Here is a 15,305-nt window from a genome sequence, read left to right as displayed (position 1 = left end):
TTACTAATCTTCATATTTTAAAAAGCATCCCTGGAAGTGTTCAAGGCCAGGTTGGATGGGGCTTTGAGCAACCTCATCTAGTGGATGGTGTCTGTTTGGAACTAGACAATCTTTAAGCACCCTTCCAACCTAAACCATTCTATGATTCTGTGATTCTACGAACTAGTGGTGTGATCCAATATGGCTGTTTCTGAGTTCACATGCTTTTAATGTCTCACAGAATAGACAAAATGCTGAGGAAGTCAGTGGTCACATAAAGCACATGTGCATAGATAATTGCTGTAGTGCAATTTTTGTCATAGATTCTTTCTTCATGGTGGAATAATTTTCTCAGCTCTGTTGAAAGCTGCCTGAGTGTGTTTGTGAGGAAACAGGGGGATGGAGAAGGAAATTCCATAAAAAGTAGGTTTCCAAGGTGCTCTACATTGTCCCTGTCCCTCTGTATTATAGAATCATAGAATGTCCTGAGTTGGAAGGGGCCCACTAGGATCATTGAGTCCAGCTCCTCTCCCTCCACAACACAACTCCAAAATTCACACCACATGTCTGAGTGTGTTGTCCAGTCTCTTCTTGATCACTGTCAGGCTTGGGGCTGTGACACCTCCCTGGGGAGCCTGTTCCAGGGCTCCACCACCCTTTGGGTGAAGAACCTTTTCCTAATGTCCAACCTAAACCTCCCCTGGCACATCTTCCTGCTGTTCTCTCAGGTTCTGTCATTGGTCACTAAAGAGAAGAGTTTGGCACCTGCCCCTCCTCCTGCCCTTGTGAGGAAGCTGTAGACTGTGATGAGATCTCCTGTCAGTCTCCTCCAGGTTGAACAAACTCAGTAACTTCATCTACTCCTCATACAGCTTTCCCTCCAAACCCTTCACCAAATTTGTGGCCCTCTTCTGGACACTCTCCAGTAGCTTTATATCCTTTTTACACTGAGGTGCCCAGAACTGCTCACAGTGCTCCAGGTGATTATACAGGAACCCAAATCCAGATTCTCTGAATCAGGCAGAAAGAAGATTCCTAAGGTAACTTCATATAGTTGTTGTAAACATTCCCCAGTAGTCTAAGTTTGGATGTTTCAAGTACTACAAACTAGGGCCATAGTTTCCTGTGTTTTCTGGGCAAGTTACTTTCTCTGTCAATGCTGCTTCCAATAAATGAGATCATAGAAGGTTTTTCACTTATATCAAAGATAAAAATCTCTTCTTTTAACCTTTTTCTCAACATTTCTACATGGTGATGTGAAAGCACAGTCCTGTGACATCTGGTGCCAGACTAACATACACAGAGTGCTGACACTGTTGAAACAATAATAGCCATTCCCTTAATTTGAAAACTAGGTACTGTCTCCCAGTCAAACAGATTAAGTGGGCTTCAACATTAGGTTTCTTGTAGAGTCAGTGTCTGAAGGCATAAATAGGCATATGAAGTGTCTAGCTTGGGTTGTTGTAAGCAAATACCTCCTACTGTCAATCCTGAGAAAAAGAATGGATAATGCTAAGGGCTTCTAATCACGGACTATGATGCCAGACAAATATAAACTTACCAAACTATCATACTCCATTCAAAGAAAAGTAGTTTGAATGATGCAGATGAACCTTTCATTTAAAGTTATGGACAATAAAAAACCACTTTATTTACTATGGTCTTTGTCCCCCCCACCCTGCCCCTCTCCCCTGAATGACGTCTTTCTATTGATGGCAAAAGTTTGGTGAAAAATAAGTTGAACAGGAAAAGAATGAATTTTCAGTAAAAACTAAACCCATGTACCACAAATAAAACTGAATATCAGACAAATAATCCAATGCATAACAAAGAAACATGACACAGTTTATCAAATAATTTCCTCTGACAACTCCACTGAAGCTAAAATTATTTCAGGTGATTGAAGGAAATTCTAGCATGAACTTAGCAGAGAAAATTAACATTTAAACACAGGATATCCACCAAAGTCAGGATACATAGATAGAACCATAAAAATAAGTGATTCTCCAAAGCCAAGCTGCTGTTTTCCATTTTAATAATCTCACAATCCACTGCATATGTGCAAGTCCTGCTTTAGAGTTCAGTGTGTTAGAAGAGAGATTGCTCATTTCAAGATCAGTTTTTGTGTGACTTTTCCAGGAAAAAGAAACAACACTGCTGAGCCACAGTAGTCTGCAGATCCAAGTCCAGCTCCTCATGTGCAGCAGACCAATGCCAGGTACATCAAAGAAGGGTGGCAAAATTAATTATCTGCCCTTTTTTCTCAGGAGGCTTCCAGCCTTTTAGAGTAAAATCTCTCTGTCTCAGTACTTGAGCAAACTGGCAGTTCAGGGAACTATTTGGCTGATGAAGGTCATCAGAGCTTAACACCTCTTTCCTTGTTTTTTTGTCTCATTCCTTCTGCCAGCTCACTCTCTTCATTACAGTTTTGTTCTGAGTTCATTATTGTTCTGAATATTGCCCTTAGGAGTAAGACAGCTGTTATATCTGCTTCTGTTTGCCTAAAAGTATAGAATGTTTGCCTTATTAGCATTGCTGATGTCCATGCAGAAAGACCTGTGTAAGTGCTTTGCTGCTGCTCACCAGAGCTCGCTAAATTAATTTGGAAGGTTTTATGGTCTATTTCAGAGAGGAAGGTTAAATGAAAATATAATGGATCTACCCTCCTGGTGCTAAATACCAACAGAAAACTTTTGTTTGTAAAATATGTGTTTAGCTGTGCCGAATGAGCATGGAATATATAGTTTTAATGGAACTGTGAGAATGAGTGGCCAAAAAAAAATGTGCTGCAGGGAAGGGCTGGGAATAAGAGTGCCAAAAACTTTCCCTCTTTTTTGTGCCCCTGCCACTAGGCAGACTGGGCAGCACTGGTTCTGAGGCAGAAGCACTAATCTTCTCAAAGCCTGCAAGGAAAAAGACTATTAGTGTGATCCCAGCTGGATGAGTCAACCTGCCTAGCAAGGGTGCAGTGGGAAACTCATGCCTCATTTGTGGCAAGAGCACTGAAGTGACTGATGCAGCCTGTAAAGCTTTGTTCCAGTGGAAATGTGTAGGTATTAATAAATGGGAGTCAGAAAGACAGAATCTGGTCCTAAGTAAATATTGTTGCCTTACCTATTTGTTTTCCAACCCAAAGGAACACAGTTTGCAAGGCTGTGTTATTAGGACGTAATCTGTAAGTCAGATCCTCTGAGGCACTGTCTGTACCAGCTGCTATCCACTCTGTTCCAAACAACAGATATTACAAATAAAAAATATTTATTTTGTTTGGGGCTTTCCCACAGACTATTTTTAAATAATGACTTTTGAAGAACTGTGCTGGCTGTGTTTCAGCTGCTCACAAGTTAAAGCTATGAGGATTCTTGTTTTAAGCTCTTTGCTTCTCAGCAAGGAAGTAAGAATGCTGGGGCAAGTTTTGTGCTTTGCTGCCCAAGAGAAAGAGAGAATGTGAATCCCACCACCACTGCCTCACGCTACTTTGCAGCATCTAATAGTCCATGGGTCATGTAAACACAGTCAGTACAATATTATACTCTCTGTTCATGTCTAGTTACAGGGCAAAATGGAGAGCGTCTACATGTTTGATTCTAGGTCCTGAAAAAAAGCAGAAGGCTATTTTCCATAGTTTCACAGGCAGTGGGGACCATCCATTATCACACAAGAAGCAGATGCCAGACACAGTGATAAAACGTTTGGTGCTGGGCTGATTCATGTTTCTCCGCTCCTCCTTTCCTCCATTCTAGAATGCAGGAGCTACAGCTCTGGTGTGTGTTGCAGACTCACTGTTCTTTTCCAGATTCGTTTGGAAATCTGTAGCTAGCACAGGCTGGACAGAGAGCCTCCAGTAAGTCAATGTCACCTATGACATCTTAACACATAACAGACTCTAGGCTTATTTCTGAGCTAAAATACTTACCAGTGGCCCTACATCTCAGCAGTGCGAGGATATGAGGTCTGCAGTAAGCCTGGACTTTGGGAAAGCATATGAGATGTTTCGTCACAAAAGATGTCAGATACCTTTACCTCAAAGGTATTCCCAGAGCTTATCTCATGTTGTTGGAGGGAACAACTCAAAACTGTTCTTCCCAGGGGTTAGTTATGCACAGCATTTGCACATGTGCTTATGAGACCTGGTATTTAAAAGGTTCTGACTCCAGACTCTGTAGAATTTAAAGGCTGGAAAAAAGATTCTGTTGTCTGAAATGATAATGAAGTCTTGGCTGCAGTTGGTGTATTTTTGATAACAAAAGATTTGAACACGAATTTGGAAGAAGATAGAGAAAACAGGAACATAATCAGTGATTGATGGCATGTAATAGAAAGTATCGTAAAGGTCCCGCAGGATAGTTAATACAATGAAAAAGATAGCAATCCAAAATTCTAATAGTTTGTGTGCTTTTTTTTTTTTAAATTATGGAGCATGAGATGGAAACACAGTCACATTCTGCACAACTTCAACAATGTTGGAGAAGAGCAATTTCTAGATTTTGTTTAATATTGAAGTTGGCCTTCCCAATGGACTTCACAGTTTTTACACAGGAGATAACACAAGTCTGTTAAAAGCTAAAGGGCACAAGAAAATATTTTCTTAAAAGCAATTTATATGCTACAAGATTAATACTTCAGAAATACAAAACATCTGTATCTGTGAGTATTGTTGAGTTGTAAATTGATTTGACAGACCTGGCTAATCTGCTTGTGACATATCTTTATTCAGCTTTTAAATCTGGAAGTTACATCTGTATTTTCCGAGTTGTGATTTCATCCTAGTGATTTATGTGTATTATTTTATATTTACTTAAGGTACAATGAATGTTCATTTTCAAGAAAATAGTATCTCTAAACAGCACTGTATCATGTAACCTTTGGTAAGTAAGGAATATACTTCTGGAACTTGACCTACGTGAATGGTCTAGATTTCTTTCTGTGACTGCAGTAACTGTTTTATTGTTGGTTAATATTATGGATAGTATCCCCATGCCATTGTATTTGATAGCAATGCTCTCACTGTCTTAAAAGGATCCTTGGTTTCAGTCTGTATGTTTAGTGGGTCACCAATTCCAAGTATCATTTACCCATGTGGTATTATTATTTGTTTCATTTCTCTGTACGTATATGAGTTCCTAGTAGCACAGACAGTGATTAAAACTCATTTTATTAGAGGTTCTGCAAAACAAGAGCAAAACCCTGATGTCTACTCAAAACCTCTTAAAGAACTTAGGTAACAATCTAAGAACTCAGTCTTGATTTGGAAATGATGGAATATCCCACCATGCTTCAGATGAGGGTGGAAAAACAAGGGGGAAAATCCAATGTAGGTCAATCTTCATACTTCTGGCCAAGAACCTTCCTGTTACTTTTTTTCTGTTGGACTAGAAAAGTAATTTGTTGGACATGGGTATTGTCTGGGTTCTGCCATTGCCATCTTTTCTGCTGCTTGAAATTTTTTTGGTCTGGAACCCAGTTTCTGTTGTCTTGTACAGTGGAAAAAGAGAGGAAAAGGGCCTCAGACTCTGGATTTCAAACAAACTACACTGAAGAAGCTTGTTTTGGAAAGCTGAAAATATGCTGGTACACACTGCTTCTGAGGCCTATTCGCATACCATATATACAGGAGAGGGTAAGCTTGAGTAACCTGTAAATTAACATATTACCTTGATATCTGCAAGCCATTAATCAACACAGTTGTCTAGCTGTTCAGCATATTTTTGGGTGTTTGACTTATATTTTTATTAGTTGCTTCACTTTTGGAAGAAATTGGCTTTTGGTTTGCTTAAAAGCCAGGGTTTACTTGAGCATTATATCAGATGGTTTCCAAACCCTTGGAAAATGGCCAGTGCATATGGATATATTAAACAGCACAGCCAAAGGATGAGAGATATAATGTCTACTGAGTTCAAATGTTAGTGATTTCATTTCACATTTTATTTTTCTCATTAAACAAAAGTGTTATACATGCTGCGTGTCTGAAGAGTAGGGATTTGAGGTAGGGCAATCTGGATCTGTTATGTCATTTTGATACATGTAGTTGGTTTGCAATATTCTTTGTTGCCTTTACATCTGTCACTGAAAGTTGATGTGTGCTATAACGAGTCATCTTAATAACTGCTGTGTGATTCGGAGAGGTGATCGTATGTCTGTTTTACAGCTGGGACACTGAGACATAGGGCTGAACTGATCATTGACAATTATTTAAACCACAAAGTCAAAGAAATACACATAGATATGATTTCTGTATACAAATTCTGGAGGTCTGCCTGATAGGAAAGATGGGTTTAATTTTGAAATGGGAGGAAAGGGAACAAATTAACTAAAGGTCTTCTGGGGCATGTTTGTGGTTGTGTTGTCTTGACTTTAGGGTGTGGTACAATATTTCTGGCTCCCTTTCTGGTTTTTAACAAGCAGGCTGACTGCCCATAGCATACAGTGATATCAAAATGTGCATCATAATTCTAGGATGTGCATCACAATAGTACCTTGGCAGGCCTATTTATATATTGTGTAGACAATGAATATGATTTATTTTCACAATGGAATTCAGAAGCTTCAATGATACCCAGCTGTGGTATATCCTTTCCTGATGTTGACATCTGCAATTTACTAAAACTGCAACATTGCCTTTAGTCCAGAAAATAGGTGGGGTAACTTTTTCTAACAGTTATTCACTGTAGATTAGAGTGAGTACTGATCCATAGCATGATGTGGTTTAGCCAGAGGCCATACTGGAACTATAAATTAATTGAATAAACTGTGTCATTCCAACATGTCATACACTTGTTTGCACCGTAAATTACAATATTATCTTTCCAGCCACTCTCAGAGTGAATAAAAAAAAGTCATAACAAAAACAGAGTCAGAACCTGCATTAAGAAACTATATAATATAGGGTCTACTCTAATGTCTTTTCCTCTATTCTGTCCTACTCTTTGGAATGCATTTATGTGGGCTACATTATTATCCTGTTTCCCCCAAAATAAGAAAGGGTCTTATATTATTTTTTGCTCCAAAACTTATTACTTTTTCACGTGTATAGCTGCCTGGACACTATTTAAGTTGATTTTTTTAATGAACGGTAACTAGGACTTGATTTTGGAATAGGGCTTATATTTCAAACATCCTCAAAAATACTGAAAAATCATGCTAGGGCTTATTTCTGGCGTAGGTCTTATTTTTTAGGAAACAGAGTATTGCGAAGGAAACAGAAATATGTAGGTCACCCTTGAACAATGTTGGAGGAAGTTGAGAGATATTAATTTTCTGAAGAGGGGTATCAAGACTAAGATACTTTGGGAGGCATTATCCTATCTAGTCACTAAAAATATCATCTGAAGCCAAGGGATGGCTTGTTTAGTTATAAAGAGGAATAACTGTTGTGTGATCCTGTTCATTCTGAATATGACTGTCAAGAACCAGTCAAAGATTAAAGTAATAATTGTAATTGAAAGCACATTGATGATACTTTTGTTGTTTTACTTATTAATACTTCAGTACTTCTTAGAGGTTTTAATAAGAGCTAACACAGGGAAAGAGCTGTTGAGGCAGAGACAACCCAAGAATGTAGACAGACCCTGCTTAAAGGATTATAAGGATACTCAGAGGATTAATAGAAATTACCACAAATGGATTTCGGAGTTATACGGAAGTATAGGCACAGCATTAAGGGTGACAGTAAAATTTGCTTGTGTAAAATCATAGTCTTTGAGGGTATTCACAATTGTTTACTTTTGTGAGGTAAGACTTTTTACCCTTCCTCTGTAGTGTATGACAAGAAAGGAGCTATGTTATTCTCACTTTAAGTCACCCTTTACAGGAACATTTTTCTCTTTATTAGCTACAGACAGAGCGTACTTAGGCCTGGATCCCACCAATACTGAATGCTAATTTGCTGCAGTGTGCTATACATCCTTTCTTGTGTATGTTGAATTCTAGCTCATTTTTGCCCCTTAATTTTTCAAAATGCCAGACGACCTTACAGAAGTGAAAAGCCAGTTTTCAGTTGCTGACGTACATGAATATTTCATCCAGAATTGGTTGTCATTGCTGATTTCCCATTGCAGTTTCTTTCTGTTATTCATTGGTAGCCTAAAGACTGTTTGACTCCCTTTCTCTTTTCATTTAATGAGTTATATTTGGCCATAGATACCTCTGAAGTTTCAACTATCTCCATTACTGCCTGAAACAGTAATAATATAAACTCAATATACTCTGAATAGCTCAACTGTTTGGACTAAGATTTATGTAGAGGAAATGATGTGCATGATTGTATTACCATTTTGTGGTTTACATAAATCTTTTATACTTTAACATTCATAACAGTTACTGATCTGTTTGTATAAACATATTCCTTTTTAGTTACTCTTAAAATATTTTGTTGAAAAAATGCAAAGGAAAATTATGATTCTCAGTAGAGGGAAAGAATAGCATGATTCAGGGATAAACAACTTAGCCCTTTTGAAATTCTGTTTCATTTCTGAACAGAGGATTGCATTACAGAACTCATCAGGATACATGTAGTCATCTTCATTAGAGGTTATGAAAAGATCTCACTTTTTGTAATTCTTGGATGCTACTGTCACTTCAGTCTTTCAGCTGTGAAGAGCCCTGTGTATCAATATGGATCGCAAATAAGCCCCTGCCATAAAGGATGGAGTATATGCATATGCAATACTTCACAGTAAGCATTTTACAACACTTCAACTAACAGTGCTGAAATATATCAACAGTATCCAATCTGTCAAAAATCAGAAAGCCATGAACCTACATGAAAAAATGACCAAACTTTCTCTCTGTGGAAGACTACTGCTTGTTCATGCTGTTCTTATTTTAGGTAACTATATCTTCTGCAAAGATGCACCTTACTTTATTTCTGCCAGGAAAAATTTGAATCATCCTCACCGTGTGAACTCATATTCTGCATTTTCACAAAGTTTCCTCTTGAGAGATCCCTAAGAGCAGTTAAAGCATGAATCTTCTTTGATTAACAGTAGGCAGATGGAATTAAGCAAGTCTGAAAATGTTGATACTTAGATTAATTAGGTTGCACAAGAAACCTGTGGCAAGACTAAGTGATGTGCTTTTAGCTCATTATCAGATAACCCTATGTGAATGAGTCAGGTGAATGAAAGAAAATGGTAATTTGGGAGCTGCAGCTGCTATAAGATAGTAGGAACTATGCAGCAATGATCCTGGTATATTATGTGAATAGAGGCACCAGTCAGCCCCACAAAGAGGGGAGAGGTTGCTACAGCTCTGGTTTGTGTAAAGATTGTAACCCAAGTGCTAGCAAGTACACTTATTTGAATAAATATAAACTATCTATAAAAATTGTGGAGACAGAGTTTGAAATTAATAGAGGGAGAACATTACAAACCTTTTCAGATACCAGAGTCAGAGAATGATTAACAGGGACCAGTGTGCCATGATGTCATTGTGACCCACTGTATATTTTGGGAGCACAACTGAAATCCTACCAACCCCAAGACTCACCAGACAATGTTGGGAGGATATATTTTAGATATTACAATGTAAGTTGTCAGATTTACAAACCATTAATTTCATGCTTTTGTTTCACCTCGTTCTTTGTCCTCCTCCGTCGACACCCGTCTCTAATACATTTGATGTGACAGCGTGCACTTCTGGAACATCTCAAGTTGCCAAAGAGATGCACAAAACACTCACAGCTACAACAATGGCAACAGCTATAGTAGCAGCGCTTGTGCCAGGAACAGCAACTCCAGCAGACACATGCCAGATCCATACAGCTGCAGATGAGCCACTGCTGATCCATGCAGTACACTGGTTCATTTGCTTTGTATGTGCCGGGAAGTAGTTCAAAAGATGCAAAATATTCACAGCTTAGTTAAGTGTTCTCCCCTTCTCATTTTCAGCCCTTTCCTGTCTCATGCAGCATACGTTTTTGTTAGTCTATGTCCATGTGTAAATATTGTGGCACTGAGTTTCCGCAAAATCAGAGTCCACTAATACCCAGCCAATTTTAGCTGACTAATGTAAGTTCGGAACAGTTTGTGCTATGTTTTTAAAACATACGAAGAAAAGATGCTGAGAGAATACTGCAGTTGCAAAAGCCAAAAAATGCTAGGAAATAAAAGAAATAAGGCTCTGCCTATATCACTAGAATGTGTATAAAAAAGAAGCTGAATCATTAGTTTACATGTTCATTTTTCTCTAATTACTGCACTTTTTCTCTGCCTGTTGGCAACCGACTTCTCGCAACCTCAGCATGACGATCAGCCTGATTCCTCTTCCTATGTTACCCAACTGGCCACAGGGAGAACATTTAAATTCATGAGCAAATCTCACTATTTTCAGTTCCTCCATCCATCACCAGAGGGTCTCCCTTTCTAAGAAAAGGAAAGATCAGGAAAGCTCTGAGATTTGGAGCATGCAGACTACACTGAGATCTTTAGAGAATTGAGCTGCCAAACTCTAACAGAAGGTGGCTAACTGAAGGAGGGCTAACTGTTAAGGTTAAAGGCTCATAACACTGAAACTTTACATAAAATTTCAGCAATAAATTGAAAAATTATACTAGTCTGAAATTGACATGAACCTTAAAGTATAAGTTTCAGATGGCTCAAGTTTATGGCTAGGTCACTTTTGCAGCACGATGAGTAGTGCTGACTAAAATGATGAACCAAAATTATAAACCTTTTAGAATTAGAACACATTTCTAATTTTTAAATGGATTCCAATGGAGGCAAAAGATCTAAGGAAGGATTTGTTGTCACATACTTTTCAGAATGGATTCTCTTAAGCCTAACAGTGTGAGGTTTGATGTAACTCATCCAACCAAGCACCCATGCCCATGATGACAGTGGGTGGTACAGTGTTAGTTTTTATTTTTTATATGAAGCTCAAACTGGAGTCAATGTCATGAGCCCACTAAGGCAGCTGATTCTCAAAATACAAGATTCATGAAGTTTTACTGCTATGGATTTAGGAGGTTGTAATGCATGGATAAGAAGATGTTCTACTTAAACCAAAAATGTAATGCTAATGAAGAAACCCTGAGAAGAAAAATGGAAGAAAATATTGTCCATGCTGCTGTGAGATGTCCTACCAACCTGTCATTGGGAGTGATTCTGCAGGGGGTAGATAAACACAGAAGTGGATATTCTGACTTCAGTAGGTGCATATACAGCAGTACAAATCCTTTTTTTTTTTTCTCTTGGGATGAGGAGGGGAAGAAAAGGAAAGAGCTAATAGCAGGAGCAGACAAGCATTTTTAAGAAGGTTCCAGGGCATGGCAGCCATGATGGAGGGTGAAATACACTGCACCACCTGGGAAAGGTCTTAGATGTTTGTGATGCAGCTAAGAAAAACCTTAGTTGACAAATATAGTCTTGATTTTTACTGCTTTATTGTTGTTATTTCTTCAGTATCTCTTGGCATTTACCAAATGCTTTAAGCTTTACTTATAAAAATATATAGCAATATTTTTTGTCTTTACATTTTCTAATAGTTAATTTGGCTTTGAGCAACTTGAGTATCACTCCACTCTTTATGAAATTCTAGCCATATGGTCACTCCTCTTGTTCTGAGTGCTCCTGCACACTCCTCACAGGTTAGGGGTCCTCAGAAGTCTGAAGACCATACTTATAATAAAATTCAAGAGTCCACAGTGAAGTAGTACCATATATTTATGAAGGAAGTATCTGGCAGCAAGCAGTGGCCCACAGCTCTATTTGGAAAGCATCAGGAATGCGGAAGGAAATCTTGAGATGTGGTAGTCAAAGAATACCTAGAGATTTTGCCAGTACAAGGGATTTTCAAGTTGTTTTTTTGTTTGTTTGTTTGTTTTTCATGGTGGTGGTTTTGTTTGTTTATTTGATTGGTTGGGTTTTTTTGGTCAAGTTTTGGCACTTTTTTTTCTCTGGAGACTATATTTTAGTTTTTTTTCTTTGATTTGGAAATCATGTGGAAGCAGGGTCTTTGAAGTGTGATTTTTTAAAAAAGAGTTTACTTGACTATTTTAAGAAATTGTGTTTCTACTCTGTAACTTTCTGTTTTCCTTTTCCCCCATAATTTAGAAAAATCCATACTTTGATCCCTCAGATATTCTCCCAGGACAAAATTCTAAAGCATGCATTTCATACTTTGTACTCCCACTGATTCAGATGTGTCAAACATTTCTGCACACTTTTTAGCACACCTTTTATTTGTTTGTTTATTTTGATGTTTTTTTTTCCCTTTTAGTGACAATTACATTAATGCTGGTAATATTTTAATCAAAAAAATATGGCTAAAACACTTCTCAAAAACAGAGCAAAGTAGGTCATTGAATTCTAAGGGGATTGAGGCTAGCTAAAATTTTAACTGTATTTGAATATCAGGTTAGAAGGGCTTAGGTAGAATGACATATTTAATTAACACCTTTTTCTGTTTAAGAGATCAAATTCACATCTTGTCTGAACTTCAGTGTATTGTGTTTCCACACCTTTGTGTAAGTTCTGCCTTTTTCAGGAGTTGTCCATTTCTAGAGGAGTCTACCTTTGTATAATACAAATTCATAGCTGTCTCAGGACATTCTTTTTAGTTGCTTAGTTGCTTTTCCTGTCCCAGTGACATCTCTTTTTTGGTCTTAGTTCTGTTCAGATCATCTTTTCACACTGCTTCCATCCAAGCTGTGAAATGAGTTACAAACTCCTCTTTTCTAGAGTTTTTGTGTGCATGTCTCTTAAACTCTGGCTGCACTCAGTCCACTACTTCCGAACTACGATAACTGCCCTACCTTGTATTGCGCTTTGGAACCCATATGAGGTTATAGAGTTACATTTTCTTTGGAGCTAGTATAGCTGGAGTGCTTTTGAGCACCACAGATTAAAGATTTTTGAATTCCCCTTACAAACTTTCATAGGACATCAAAATTTTAGGTGTCCTGTAAATGTGGTCAAATGTTGTCTATACATACTGGAAAATATTGATGTTGAATGCTTTTTTTTTTTTAAAAAAAAAAAAATACATGTTGGGAAACAATAAAGAGCATATAGGCAAGAAATAAAGAGTACTACTTGGAGATACTTGATTAATAAAAAACGACTTGAAATGTATATTCGTCTGGAAAGCTTTGCCCAATGTTCTTTCTGCTTGGATAATGAGTTAGCTATATTGGTGATATCAGGAAAAGAGATGAAACAGAACTATGGTCTTTGACTAGAAAGAATCTTAACTCTCCTATGACTTGGCAGCTTCCCTAAATTATTATCTGAATCACATCCATAATTAGTTTTAATTTAGATTTAATAATTGAAACTTTTTGAATAATTGATGTTATCATCTCAGATTTCAGTAATGGTCATTTGAACTTCACCCACATACAGTCTAACTTTGCTGAAATTAGTAATGTCACAGTAGTGATGAACCTGGGTATATATCTTCTTAATATTTCATTGCATATGAAATACATGTACCATAGGGTTTGAGATCCACATCATCAGCTGATATCATTAATACTAAGTCCTGTGTGTTTGTATTTGAAAAACACCAAAAGTAAGTGTGAAGTGCGAGTGAGTGTGTGTGTGTGTGCCATGGCTTTTAAGTGAGAAAGTGGCACAGGATAAGTAATTACTATAAGAAAGGGAGAAGGGAAGGGTAACGTAGCTTAGAATTTGATCAGCTGTGCTTACCAGGGAACCTTAATGTCTAAGGGAAATTACTTTTATTTATTTCTTATACTCCTTCTGAAATGATCTTATTTACCTATGAAGTGAGCATGATCAGGGCATCAGATTTAGGCAGGCACTTTCATTGCATTTAAACTTACGTTGTGTTTCCATCTAGCCCAGTGTGTCCCAGTCTTTCACTTCACCTTTCACTGAGAAGATTACCATGAAAACTTATTTTTCATAAAGTTCTAGAAAATAAAAGGATACTTGAATATTTACTATGACAAATTTACTTTGTATGACTTTTCAGATGGCCATTAATTAAATTAAAATTCGTCTTGAAGATTGTAAGGTAGCTGAGAATAAAAGGCACATTAGGTGGCTGTCAGATATACTGGTTACACTGAAGGTTGACAATGGTTCTGTGAATTTCCCCAAGGCCTCTGGAGTTCCAGATAGAAGGGGATATTTGTGAACACTTTTGGCTGGCTGTTCTCTTTCATATGCAGACTTGCCCTTAGAGCTTTATACCTGCCTCACTCACAGACTGGATGTTGCAACACACGTGGTGATGCACATAATTTATACTATCTGAAAAAAAAATATATTGTGCTGAATGACCCATTTAGGAAGGAGATCCTCTTCCACCTATGTTCTGGACTCTAGCTTCTATCAGGATGAAACCGGTGTATTGGTTTTAACACACAAACAGTTTCAATACTAAAATTCCTGAATCATAAACATACAGGTGATCTGATGTACAAAAATAAAGCATATAGGAAGTGGAGAATAAATGAAATAATGAAGAAAGACAATATCGACACAACACTAGGACAAAGAGACAAAGTACTATATGCTAAGAGACCTTCAGAGGAGCAAGAACCTGAGAGACATCGAAAGACACTCAAACACATTCAGAAACATTCAGAAAACAAGAATAATGTTTGAGCATATCCTACTTACTAAGTGTAATTAGGATGTGTCCTCTTTACAAATATCTTGCCTTCTCCCTGTTATTTTTCATAAATATTAAGCTGACTGTAATTTGCATCTTGGTTCGTATTGTCAGTTTGGGTGATCTGTAATATAGTTATAACCCATTATATGTTTGAACTTGTATAAATAGATCCAAAGAACTACAAGTATTAAATCCAAAATGTTCTATCCAGTTGCATTCTATATCTATCACTAGTGTGTGCACTGGAAAAACAGGCAGTGCAATTCTGATTTTTTAAAAATTAAAAATTTCTTACTATTTCTAAATTTCTACTTATATCACTAGGTATGTACCATGTAAAGATGTGATACAATATTTGAAACAAACTTTTGGCAAATATTTTATGTACAGACTAAAAAGATACAAGGAAAAGCAATTCAAATAAGTCAAAGCCATTCCAAAACTATCACTCTACAAAAATTAAGAGCAATGTATAAATAGTTGAGGTTTTTTTGATTCAAATGGTCAAATATATTTTCAATACACTCTCACTATAATATACTTCATTTATTTTGGATCTATGACATGTGAAACAATAAAAGTGGTGATGTGTTGAAGCAGAAACCATAAGGTGAGAAAATAAAAACTGTTTTCTAAATACATACGGCCTTTTGGGCTTGGATTTATGCTATAATCTGTTATCTAAACAGTATAATCAAAACCTTATTTCTGATTTCAAAGAAAGCCAGTAGGTTGGGTTGGAA

The sequence above is a fragment of the Nesoenas mayeri genome, assembly GCF_963082525.1.
Source record: "Nesoenas mayeri genome assembly, chromosome: 2".
Taxonomy (NCBI): Eukaryota; Metazoa; Chordata; class Aves; order Columbiformes; family Columbidae; genus Nesoenas; species Nesoenas mayeri.
Note: the sequence above shows the minus strand (reverse complement) of the source record.